Source organism: Lasioglossum baleicum, unplaced genomic scaffold (genome assembly GCF_051020765.1).
Source record: "Lasioglossum baleicum unplaced genomic scaffold, iyLasBale1 scaffold0021, whole genome shotgun sequence".
NCBI lineage: Eukaryota > Metazoa > Arthropoda > Insecta > Hymenoptera > Halictidae > Lasioglossum > Lasioglossum baleicum.
Genome location: NW_027469081.1, coordinates 704361 through 713805, shown reverse-complemented (window position 1 = coordinate 713805; position 9445 = coordinate 704361). Strand labels below are relative to the sequence as shown.

Genomic DNA, 9445 nt, shown 5'->3' with positions numbered 1-9445 from the left:
TAACGGATCCCGATATGTATCACGTTTCGCCGAAGCAGAGTATTTGTCCTACACATTTTTCTCTTCTTTGAATTCGTCTATACTAAAGTTTGGTGTCTCGAGTCCGGCCCTGTACACATAATATATAATTTCTGTACGTTTTTTTGTTTTAATTTGCTGCTTTCGACGTTCAAAGTAGGTCGTACAAATGAATTATTTGACGAAAAATCGAGTACTCGTTTCTCATTTGTCCGAGTAAAGTGAAAGATCGATCGGTATGCAAGTTCTATTCGCGGCCATATTATATTTATACATGCACACGAGTGATACGATTATTGTTTCTCATTCTTACTGGTCAAGTATTACATTTTAAGTCACTGTTTAGCAAAACCGTATTTTTCAGCCAACAACGGAACGTTTCGAACGATCCGCGACACGTTGCTTCCCACGATTTTTGTTAACACTAAAATTTCAGTCTAGTCATTGTGCTGAATGGCCCGCTGAGAAGAGGGCTTTTGTCCATTACTTGATTCGCAAATTCTACCAAATCCAACTGTACTTCGATTGTATTGACGATGTTTCGTAATGTTTCATCTTTTCTTTCTAGAAATTGACACTAATAAGACAATCACTATGCTGAATATCTTAGTTGCTTCAACAAAATTTGCGAATCAGATCCTTGTTTACAGGCACGCTCCTTGCACACAGAGTGTCGGGAATGATACTTAACTTGTGAAAAAAAAAAAGAAATAATGAATTGGAAGACATAGTCACGCGTGAATCGTCAAGAAATGAAACAGAATCCTTTGCTCTCGCCCATTTGTAAAGTCAATTCTTTTGAGTCTGACAACCGTGGTGTCGTATCGTATCGTAAGAAAAATCAGTGAAAACGAGCTAAATGGCTCGTGTCGATTGGACCGAATCAAACAATCTTACAATCGACGAGTAATAGTACGAATAACGAAGATAGGCAATTGCCCTGTTTGAAAATGAAAAAGTTCTACTGCAAATTTTCCTCTTAATTCGACTTGCACGAATAATCGACCCGTCCGAATCAATTCTCCTTCAACGAAAACTAATTTACAGAAATTCTCAGTTTCAGTGAACACTCTCTGTGTCGATTATTCGTGCACCAGTAGTAATTAATAAATATTCGTATTACGATCCGATTTTTTAGAGCATGTAATGTACCGTGCATATGCTCTAACACTGAACTGTCTGAATGTGCTCGATGATGTTCGAGAGGCAAAATTCATTTGTCTCCTTTTGAAAGTGGGTGTGAGAGAATGAATGGATGCTGGTGGTTCTGTGTTCCGTGTGCTTGAGGTGAGATACTGTGAGAGTTGTCCCCTTTTTGTTGTAACTACTGTTCGCGAGCACTTGGCAAGTACCTGTTATAAAAGTACCTGGCACATTTTCTTTCAGTTACTGGACACCCTCCCGGTGTGCCAAGATTTTAATCGACAAGTGTGCAACCGTCCCGCCTGCAAGTTTATCCATCTCAGTGACGGTAAGTCTCATTCGCTTCGAACCGGTAGATCAGGGTTGTCCGAACGTCGAATCGAATGGTAAACTTGCTTCATACTTTCTTCTAATCTCCAGTTCTTCAGATTTCTGAATTTCGGTGGAGTTTTAAGAGAACTTTTCCCAAGGAAACTTATTTCTATGTTTTTATTGCGCGTTTTATATGCACTTGACGAAAAAACATTTTGCACGAATGAAATTGAACTCGGAGATATACTTAATTCTATCTACAGTGACTCCCACTAATATTCGGACACTCTTAAAAAGACGATGACTTTTTTAATATTCGACCATACGAGTTGAACTTTTATCAAAAGTACCAAAGTTTTTAAAGCTCGGTAGTTCACAGCAAACTCGAAGGCCTATGATGTGAAATTTAATTTTGCCTGTGACAATTTCGTTATCATTTTTCAAAGTCATCAAAATCGTGAGGTGTGCCCTTTTGTATGTAATTTATATCAGAAAATGAATATTCCATGCACAACAGTCATCAACGTATGCGAATAATCCCAGATAGACAATAAATCTGATTGTACAGGGTGACAAGGATTAACGGAGTTAATCATTTCTTATTATCATATAATTCTGTCGAATTGGCGAATTTTGAAAAACCAAATAATAACAACCATAACATGGACCTTTAGTATTCATATCATATATTTAAGAAGTTTCGAAGTGGCCATAATAAGAATTATAGTAAGAATTATAATAAGAAATGTTTAACTCCGTTATTTCTTGTCACCCTGTAAGTTGTATCATTGTTCGGCCATATCGTCCACGTCCACACTCGTGGTTTCTAAACAATCTGTTTCCCGACTGTTACAGGAAACGTGGAGGTGATCGAGAATCGCGTAACTGTGTGCAGGGACGCAGTGAAGGGCGCGTGCATGCGACCCCAGTGTAAATATTATCACATACCGGTCGCCTTACCGCCAGCGCCCCTGATGGCGATTACATCTCCTGGGACGCCCTAGTTACTCCTTCTCGTTTAGCGGATAATACGACGAGGCGATCAGACAGACAGAGAAACTGAAGACGAGAAGCACTAGCGAGAAAGTGTGAAGAATGAATACGAACGTGAGAGGTAGAAAAAAGAAAAACAGAAACGATGAGCGAGAGAGAAAGAGAAAGAGAGAGAGAAATATGAAGAATTAAAGGGACAAGGGGGTGACGGAGAGAGAGAGAGAGAGAACTCTGGGGATGAGTGGGGGAGGACGAGGGAAAGTCCTGATCGCCCAAAGAAGATCGAGGAAAAGAGAAAAGGATAGAGCAGCCGCATCGCAAGTTCCAACTGTTTCGTCCTCGTCGTTCACATCGTCGTCCACATCGGAAGAACCGACTCGATTTTATTTCATCTTGCTCTGCGAATCTCCTTCGACGCATACGTTACCATTGAATGGGGAGGGGAAGATGGACATGCCGAGAAACGAAATATGACGAAAGAAAAGGGGAAGAGAACAGAACCATACAGAATTCTATTTTCCTTTCCTTCTTTCAATCGGAACTCAACGATTTCAACGAGATTCCTACGACAATATCGACTAACCGAAGTCGATTCCTCCGACTTCCAAATCTCGTGGCCCTGACAAGGAGAAACTTTAACATCGCTGAAGGGCTACATATATAATAATCTCAATAGATCACAGATCAACCGAGCCATATTACGTTGACGAGAGAAAGTTGATTGTCTCTAAACGTCTTGTTGCTTGCTAGATGAACGACTATCGATAGTTTCGTGTGTTAATACTCACACCATGTTTCGTTTAGTTCCTAAGCTAGATCGTATAATTTTCACCGACTAGTCGCTTGTCTTTAACAAGGCGAATAGTGAAAATTAACTTAGAACAGTCCCTCAGAATGCTTGATATCGATCGAGCATCATTAGACGAGGTCTTCCTTGAACCTGCCCTCTTATTTTCTTCGTTCACGTTAAGCACTGAGAGAAGGAGATTGGAAGCAAAATTATCAAATCCGTTGAAATAGTCGAGTTTCTGTATTTGGTACGACTGCTCTCTTCCCTGATGTCTTTTATCGAATATGAGGAAATTATCAGGTCGTTAAGCATGAAACTTGACAAATGTCAAGAGGTGTGCGTTTCCTTCGTCGAGTTTCATACTTGACGACCCGACACGTAACCGACGACGCTCTTTAAACTACGTTACAACACTTCTGCAGACGGGCTCTGTAACACTAACTCTGTAACTGTATGTTTCCGAGCGTAATATTTATCGTTTTCAATACTATTGCACAAATGACGCCTAGCTGCACCCTGAGTTCTGATTGATAGTTTATTACCGTGTACTCTAATGATCAGAAATCAGCGGATCGCAGCTACGATGAAATACTTAAGTATAATCTCTAATTATGTACATACTTCTGGATTTTTAAACTCTTAGAACATACTGAGTTGAACGTAACATTACTTCGAGAAAAATACTTGATTAATCATAGGGTTAAGTTGTCCCGATTTGTATTACTACACATATTAATCTCCATGTGTGTGTTTCGTCAAGATCTTTATTTAACTTTACAATGTAAACTTTGTTCCACTGACTGATTTCTTTTATCACTTCCATCGGAGAGATGATATTGTTTCTGTTCTTCCATGATTCGAATAGAAAGGAAGGGGGAGCCAGTTATAGATAAAAACTATACAGATTAGCCGAAGTTGTTATTAGAAAACAAGATTGGTTTGGCAAATGTTTTCTTTTTAATAAACTGTTTCGATAATGTTATAATATTTTATAGAAATATATAGTATTCTGAATAGTCCTTTACTTTTTTTGTATTACATTGACACCAACATTTTATAATATTAAATTCTAACCGAATTTGATATCTTTACTAATAATTAATCGATTCCGGGCGCATATTGAAACTTTCTTTTTTAGTTTTTTCTATCCTTTAGAGATTATATTTATAGTTGTAGTACATCTTGCAAAGAGGCAACAACGCAGTTGGGGATTCAAGTACTACAAACATTTATTATGGAATCGAATAATTTGCACACATTGAGAGAAATAGAAATAATAACTATGAATTTTTATTCAATTCTTTTAGGAGAAAGCCCATTGAGAGGTAAACCGACAAAATTTAAGGGGGTAATAAAATATGTACATGTGGAATTAAATTTGATACGTTACCTCTACTTTCGTGTAATTATTATATCTAAGTACATCTGAAATTAAGGAACTTTAGGGGATTAAACACTATCGAATTATAAATTTATATCTGGGCCAGAAATTGCTTGATTTGTAAACTTTTCCAAATGATATATGATTGATTGGTATTTTATTATAGAAGAGAAATTATGCATTTTCGTTGCGCAACTAATATGCATCATTTCATTCTATATAACATCGCAACTGGTAAACAAATTTTAAAGCCTGATAAAAGTAGAAAAACGCGTGAATAGACACATTCACGTGACTCTACTTTGGCCAAACAACACACTCTGCTGTAACATGTTCTTCATTTCCTATAATTACGAAGTTCAGATGTCGAGAATTACAGAATCGTTATTTTCATACAGATGTTGAGGGGGAATGATGAAATGATCGAGGACGCTTCGAACCTAGACGAGACTAAGGTGGTCCGGGCGATAAAAGATAACTTAACGTCTAATGGAGTTTTTATACACGTATATATTAAACAAATTCCACTTATATTTTGTTTCTATATCAATATATTGTCACGTGTGCGTATACGTTTGATTCGATCAACGAACGTACGTATATGCATACGTTACAGGACACTGATCGATCGATACAAACCGATTGGTATTTGATCGAAGCAGAGAAAAAAAACAAAATGACGAGAAATAATAGAACAGAAAAAGAGGTAACGACCGGTGATCAGAGGACGAAACGATACATACATATAAATATAAGTATAAATATATGATTAAATAAATAAATAGAATTGAAATAAATGAATAAATAAATATGTTCTTCCGTGGGAGGAACAAAGCCTTACATCAAGGTTTCCGGCGGCTCTTTCGTTTTGAACGATTTATTTTTTGTTTTCTCCATTCACGGAAAGAAAACGCCGAAAATCTACATACTTTAGGCAAGTAAACGCTATTTAATTACTAACACGACAAATGTATATGACAAAAATATATAAATATAAATAAATAAATATATATATATATACACATATATAGACATATGTATATACTATTTATATATGGATATATATATACATATATATATATATTTATATTTATACATGTATGCATATATATGTATTTATATATGCATATATATATATATATACTATTTATATATACTATTTATATATGCATATATATGTGTATACGTACTCGTACACATATACATACATATGTGTGTATACTTATATAAGAAATTATATTTAATTAAAGTAATAGAATTTTTTGAGAGGATGCGAGGTTATTATACGACAGAAATAAATTAAGAATGAGTACGATAAGCACAGGAAGAAAAGAGTGGTAATGAGGGGGGAGGGGGGAGGGGAATTAGATAAAAAAAATCATTCGGAAAACGATTAACAAGTGTCAACACGGAAGTACATTCGTGTGGAAATCATTTTATATTCGGTACTAATTCACGTAAACGGATTCAAACAAGACTCGATTTGCTTAGTTTATCAACCGTGTGGCGTTCCCGAGAACGTTGCGCGGTAGCTTTCCCCGATTTGTCGCGCGAAGGACCCATCATCGATTGTGCCTTTCGTCGTTCTTTATTTCTACATCATCTCTACCCTTGATATTTTCATTCGGTACTCTATATTCCACGGTATTTCATTGTTTTTCTTTAGCGCGATTGATAAATGAAAGTAATTCATGCGATCGATGCATAAACGCAATTTTAACGTGATATATACGCATTATTTCGGATACGTAAAGGGTCTGATTGGCAATGTAAAGTGAAGTAAAAGCAGATATCTGGGCGTTACAAATATTTGAGAAGATTCACCGAGTGCGTGGCACAACTGTTTGCATTTCACATCGTATCTCCGAATCTGAAATTCTCGTGATTTGTTTGAATACACGGTAGTTCTTTGAAATATTTCGAAACTGTTTCTGAAAAAATCAACATTTCTCAAGGTGTTGAAGCGTAAACGCGTTAGAACTGATCCTCAACAGCCAATAAACATGGATCATATATCGTAGAAGTTGGAATATCACACTATAGCACATAATAGATAAAAGTACTTTCGTTTGGTGGAATGTGTATGCCTGATTCCAGTCGTTTCTTATTATACTATTATCGATATGCTGCGACATTGTTTCGATTCTGAACAGTCACCTCGATCCCGAATAAACATAGGAAAAAAGAAATAAAAATAACGAGAGAATACGGCCGTCCAGGAAAAGCTTTTAATCACTTCCCCGACCAAGTCTGTAGGAACGAGTCTTTTCATTCGTTGAAGATTGCACATAAGAACCGTGTGATTGAACTAGTCGGCGCGATATAGGCCGGGTCCTTTGCGCGTTATTCTACTACTTGCACAGGCGACCACAAACGACCAGAATTTCTTTGAGAATAAATTATCAATGAATGATTGAGATTCATTAACGGGCACACGCGCAATACACAACGCAGAAACACTTTCAAAATTGAACAGTAATTATTTTCATCGATTATAACCGAACGATATCTTCAATTGTTTGAGAAAAACTATATGTAGATATAAACGAAGTACTTTAACGACAAACTAACTATAGGTTTATCGATGCGAGATAATTGAATAAAGACAAAGTGGCAAAAAGAAATGCTGAGCGAGCGATTAAACGATTACACAAGTAAATGTTCCTGTACAGCATTTAAGAATCAAAGAACATACTTACATCGATGATGCATACAAAATGAAACCCGAAAAGGTTAGCAATTCCATATATGTTAATTTGTTGTTCTTTTTTTCGGTTAATATTGGTATTAGAGGGGAAAGATCATGAAAATTGAATGCTGTAAATTATTCGTGTACATAGCTTAGACTGTATGACGAGACGAAGGATGTTTTGAAGAATTTTAGATCATCGTAGAATCCAAAAATTACTCGTGGTTCCGCAAACGTGATACGGAGAACGTTTTTTACCAGTGAGATATATAAATATAAAAATATATATATATATATATATATATTTTACCGCGCTTTCTTCGCCGTGAAATTTCACTGTTTCGACATTCGAGAATCTAGTCACGAACATGTAGCTATTTCTTTCTCTTCGAAGAATATATTTTTGAAGATAAAAGGCTGCCTCTTGAAATGTCACTGGTCGAGAGCCGAGATACATCACAGCTAGAGGTGGGATACTATTGGAGGTTTACTTTACGATATAACAAATTCGTTCGAGTTCTCATACATCGTAGACAACATAGAGAACATGTAGATAACGTGAAATGTCGTGCACACGAACAATTTTAGAAAGTGAAAGAAAATAATCGCGTGGTACGTACAGATTATACGAATAGGGATATTTAGGGAGGCGTTCTTTTATTACTATCGTTTCGCGCAAGAACAAACGTTTGGTAGGAAATAATAATGACGAACAACAAGGAAATGGAAAAGAAGCGAAAAGTTAGACAGAGCAAGAAAATACGGACGAGTTCCTCGTGACTGCATCTAGGATGCGGAGATGGGACAAATTTTCTTCGAATAATATACAACGAAGGGAAACAATATATACCGGGTTAATCATTTACTCCATCGAATACCTTTTACATGATCTTTACGCTGATTACTCTGATATAATTGAGAAAACAAAAGCAACACATTTTTATCGTTTACGATTATTCGAGATCCTTACCTGAAATTTTGCCCGTCTCTGCCACTATGTTCATAAATAGGATTATAATGAAGAAGAAACGAGAATCGTCGTACGCGATATATCCATATAAAACTATAAGTACAATAATTAACGAATGTCCATTTAAGTAGCGCCGAGAAGAAGAAGATGAGAACGTTTTTAATTGCGATTTTTATCGTGTTCGAATATCTTTCGGAGGATGATTTTCTTTCTGTGCGAAATCGAATTACAATGGTGTTGTGTGTTCGACTCTTTCTTTAAACTTTAAACTAGGTGATCGTGAGTGTGATATATTCGAATTCGTCCCAATCGCTGCCAATCATCAAGCAATGTTTTCCGTTGTTTCGAGACAACCAGAAAATTTCAATGATCGTATGAACGACCGGTTTTCTCGCCTCGAGATCACTTGTGTTACGTATTCGCGTGAACGTGTTGCTTAATAACTTGTCCCTGAAAGTAAAACTTTACCAATTACTACACAGTCCTGAGAATACCTCTTTAACATTTTACTCTCGATTAAATGACTGTTTTTATCGTTGAGATTATAATTATAACTCGCGGTTTCGTCCGGTCTTTATTATACGCAGACTCGTGTCCCACTCCGAGTGCTACTCTTATCGTTAGAGTGAACGCGTAACCTTCGAAGCAACTTTGATTTCTGTCCGAAGCGAAACGGATCACGCGTAGAATGTTGAACGAACGAGATTGAGTAGTAGTAGCCCGTCTTTCCCTTCAATACCAAACGTTCTCGCAAATAATACATCAAGTATTATAACTGAATAATTCATAGCTATGCCAGTACGAAAGAGGAGGGGAGAACGATGATTAGGAAGATCGGAGCGGGTGCTACTCTGCTATCGGGAGCGGAGAAACACCAAACCCGTTCGCGGAATGTAAACTGTCAGAGATGTGTATATATGTGTAGCATATAAATGAAATATATGTAGATAGGTCTAAGAAAATATGAACTAAACCAATAAGAAGAGAAGATACGAAAGGTAATAATGACGAAAACGATACGATGATTTCACTGAAGTTTGAGCTTCCCAACTTGAGTCAAGGGTTTTAGCTGCGCTGAAGCAAGCCATTTACAAGGCGGTCAAAAAGTCAAATAAATTATTTCTATAAACAAGCAAAGAGTTCACTCGC

General features: G+C 36.7%; 1 protein-coding gene across 1 annotated transcript in view; it reads left to right on the top strand.

Moving 5' to 3' along the window:
- The window catches only part of LOC143219184 (protein muscleblind), a 520585-nt gene extending 518115 nt beyond the window's left edge, over positions 1-2470 (top strand). The window contains exons 12-13 of the transcript XR_013011262.1: positions 1405-1489; positions 2329-2470. The gene's annotated coding sequence lies outside the window, so the exon portion shown is untranslated. The remainder of the gene's footprint in view (positions 1-1404; positions 1490-2328) is intronic.
- Positions 2471-9445: the final 6975 nt, after the last annotated feature.